Below are 4680 nucleotides of genomic sequence, written 5' to 3'. Positions count from 1 at the left end.
GCTTAACTAACGTTTCTACATAGGGATTAAGCATTTAGAACGAAATCTAATGTCAGAAAATGGCACTTTACTCTTGACATTTTTCGGTTTTTTCAATTTTCTGGAAAATCCTATCATTAGATTTTTTTAAAAATACGATATTCTTGCTTAACTAACGTTTCTACATAGGGATTAAGCATTTAGAACGAAATCTAATGTCAGAAAATGGCACTTTACTCTTGACATTTTTCGGTTTTTTCAATTTTCTGGAAAATCCTATCATTAGATTTTTTTAAAAATACGATATTCTTGCTTAACTAACGTTTTTACATAGGGATTAAGCATTTAGAACGAAATCTAATGTAGGAAAATGGTACTTTACTCTTGATCGGTACGTTGGGACTTTGAAAATATTCGGGCGTTCCAATCGCTCGTCTGTTGCATCATAGCGCGTCTCGGCGCAATCGACCGATTCGCTCGATCCATTATTTTCGATTTACGGCTAAAATAAATTTTTCTAATTTTTTTCAATAACATATTCCTGCTTAAATAACTTTTTTACATAGGGATTAAGCATTTAGAACGATACATTGTTTAAAATAAGGGCACTTTACTCTTGACATTTTACGGTTTTTTCAATTTTCTGAAAAATCCTATCATTAGATTTTTTTAAAAATACGATATTCTTGCTTAACTAACGTTTCTACATAGGGATTAAGCATTTAGAACGAAATCTAATGTCAGAAAATGGCACTTTACTCTTGACATTTTTCGGTTTTTTCAATTTTCTGGAAAATCCTATCATTAGATTTTTTTAAAAATACGATATTCTTGCTTAACTAACGTTTTTACATAGGGATTAAGCATTTAGAACGAAATCTAATGTAGGAAAATGGTACTTTACTCTTGATCGGTACGTTGGGACTTTGAAAATATTCGGGGGTTCCAATCGCTCGTCTGTTGCATCATAGCGCGTCTCGGCGCAATCGACCGATTCGCTCGATCCATTATTTTCGATTTACGGCTAAAATAAATTTTTCTAATTTTTTTCAATAACATATTCCTGCTTAAATAACTTTTTTACATAGGGATTAAGCATTTAGAACGATACATTGTTTAAAATAAGGGCACTTTACTCTTGACATTTTACGGTTTTTTCAATTTTCTGAAAAATCCTATCATTAGATTTTTTTAAAAATACGATATTCTTGCTTAACTAACGTTTCTACATAGGGATTAAGCATTTAGAACGAAATCTAATGTCAGAAAATGGCACTTTACTCTTGACATTTTTCGGTTTTTTCAATTTTCTGGGAAATCCTATCATTAGATTTTTTTAAAAATACGATATTCTTGCTTAACTAACGTTTTTACATAGGGATTAAGCATTTAGAACGAAATCTAATGTAGGAAAATGGTACTTTACTCTTGATCGGTACGTTGGGACTTTGAAAATATTCGGGCGTTCCAATCGCTCGTCTGTTGCATCATAGCGCGTCTCGGCGCAATCGACCGATTCGCTCGATCCATTATTTTCGATTTACGGCTAAAATAAATTTTTCTAATTTTTTTCAATAACATATTCCTGCTTAAATAACTTTTTTACATAGGGATTAAGCATTTAGAACGATACATTGTTTAAAATAAGGGCACTTTACTCTTGACATTTTACGGTTTTTTCAATTTTCTGAAAAATCCTATCATTAGATTTTTTTAAAAATACGATATTCTTGCTTAACTAACGTTTCTACATAGGGATTAAGCATTTAGAACGAAATCTAATGTCAGAAAATGGCACTTTACTCTTGACATTTTTCGGTTTTTTCAATTTTCTGGGAAATCCTATCATTAGATTTTTTTAAAAATACGATATTCTTGCTTAACTAACGTTTTTACATAGGGATTAAGCATTTAGAACGAAATCTAATGTAGGAAAATGGTACTTTACTCTTGATCGGTACGTTGGGACTTTGAAAATATTCGGGCGTTCCAATCGCTCGTCTGTTGCATCATAGCGCGTCTCGGCGCAATCGACCGATTCGCTCGATCCATTATTTTCGATTTACGGCTAAAATAAATTTTTCTAATTTTTTTCAATAACATATTCCTGCTAAAATAACTTTTTTACATAGGGATTAAGCATTTAGAACGATACATTGTTTAAAATAAGGGCACTTTACTCTTGACATTTTACGGTTTTTTCAATTTTCTGAAAAATCCTATCATTAGATTTTTTTAAAAATACGATATTCTTGCTTAACTAACGTTTCTACATAGGGATTAAGCATTTAGAACGAAATCTAATGTCAGAAAATGGCACTTTACTCTTGACATTTTTCGGTTTTTTCAATTTTCTGGGAAATCCTATCATTAGATTTTTTTAAAAATACGATATTCTTGCTTAACTAACGTTTTTACATAGGGATTAAGCATTTAGAACGAAATCTAATGTAGGAAAATGGTACTTTACTCTTGATCGGTACGTTGGGACTTTGAAAATATTCGGGCGTTCCAATCGCTCGTCTGTTGCATCATAGCGCGTCTCGGCGCAATCGACCGATTCGCTCGATCCATTATTTTCGATTTACGGCTAAAATAAATTTTTCTAATTTTTTTCAATAACATATTCCTGCTTAAATAACTTTTTTACATAGGGATTAAGCATTTAGAACGATACATTGTTTAAAATAAGGGCACTTTACTCTTGACATTTTACGGTTTTTTCAATTTTCTGAAAAATCCTATCATTAGATTTTTTTAAAAATACGATATTCTTGCTTAACTAACGTTTCTACATAGGGATTAAGCATTTAGAACGAAATCTAATGTCAGAAAATGGCACTTTACTCTTGACATTTTTCGGTTTTTTCAATTTTCTGGAAAATCCTATCATTAGATTTTTTTAAAAATACGATATTCTTGCTTAACTAACGTTTCTACATAGGGATTAAGCATTTAGAACGAAATCTAATGTCAGAAAATGGCACTTTACTCTTGACATTTTTCGGTTTTTTCAATTTTCTGGAAAATCCTATCATTAGATTTTTTTAAAAATACGATATTCTTGCTTAACTAACGTTTTTACATAGGGATTAAGCATTTAGAACGAAATCTAATGTAGGAAAATGGTACTTTACTCTTGATCGGTACGTTGGGACTTTGAAAATATTCGGGCGTTCCAATCGCTCGTCTGTTGCATCATAGCGCGTCTCGGCGCAATCGACCGATTCGCTCGATCCATTATTTTCGATTTACGGCTAAAATAAATTTTTCTAATTTTTTTCAATAACATATTCCTGCTTAAATAACTTTTTTACATAGGGATTAAGCATTTAGAACGATACATTGTTTAAAATAAGGGCACTTTACTCTTGACATTTTACGGTTTTTTCAATTTTCTGAAAAATCCTATCATTAGATTTTTTTAAAAATACGATATTCTTGCTTAACTAACGTTTCTACATAGGGATTAAGCATTTAGAACGAAATCTAATGTCAGAAAATGGCACTTTACTCTTGACATTTTTCGGTTTTTTCAATTTTCTGGAAAATCCTATCATTAGATTTTTTTAAAAATACGATATTCTTGCTTAACTAACGTTTTTACATAGGGATTAAGCATTTAGAACGAAATCTAATGTAGGAAAATGGTACTTTACTCTTGATCGGTACGTTGGGACTTTGAAAATATTCGGGCGTACGCGGCGCGCTCGGCGCTTCGAACAGCTCCGGTGTCCCCATTATTTTCGATTTACGGCTAAAATAAATTTTTCTAATTTTTTTCAATAACATATTCCTGCTAAAATAACTTTTTTACATAGGGATTAAGCATTTAGAACGATACATTGTTTAAAATAAGGGCACTTTACTCTTGACATTTTACGGTTTTTTCAATTTTCTGAAAAATCCTATCATTAGATTTTTTTAAAAATACGATATTCTTGCTTAACTAACGTTTCTACATAGGGATTAAGCATTTAGAACGAAATCTAATGTCAGAAAATGGCACTTTACTCTTGACATTTTTCGGTTTTTTCAATTTTCTGGGAAATCCTATCATTAGATTTTTTTAAAAATACGATATTCTTGCTTAACTAACGTTTTTACATAGGGATTAAGCATTTAGAACGAAATCTAATGTAGGAAAATGGTACTTTACTCTTGATCGGTACGTTGGGACTTTGAAAATATTCGGGCGTACGCGGCGCGCTCGGCGCTTCGAACAGCTCCGGTGTCCCCATTATTTTCGATTTACGGCTAAAATAAATTTTTCTAATTTTTTTCAATAACATATTCCTGCTAAAATAACTTTTTTACATAGGGATTAAGCATTTAGAACGATACATTGTTTAAAATAAGGGCACTTTACTCTTGACATTTTACGGTTTTTTCAATTTTCTGAAAAATCCTATCATTAGATTTTTTTAAAAATACGATATTCTTGCTTAACTAACGTTTCTACATAGGGATTAAGCATTTAGAACGAAATCTAATGTCAGAAAATGGCACTTTACTCTTGACATTTTTCGGTTTTTTCAATTTTCTGGGAAATCCTATCATTAGATTTTTTTAAAAATACGATATTCTTGCTTAACTAACGTTTTTACATAGGGATTAAGCATTTAGAACGAAATCTAATGTAGGAAAATGGTACTTTACTCTTGATCGGTACGTTGGGACTTAGAAAATATTCGGCCGTAC

This window comes from Megalopta genalis, unplaced genomic scaffold, assembly GCF_051020955.1.
Source record: "Megalopta genalis isolate 19385.01 unplaced genomic scaffold, iyMegGena1_principal scaffold0094, whole genome shotgun sequence".
In the NCBI taxonomy this organism is placed as follows: domain Eukaryota; kingdom Metazoa; phylum Arthropoda; class Insecta; order Hymenoptera; family Halictidae; genus Megalopta; species Megalopta genalis.
Note: the sequence above shows the minus strand (reverse complement) of the source record.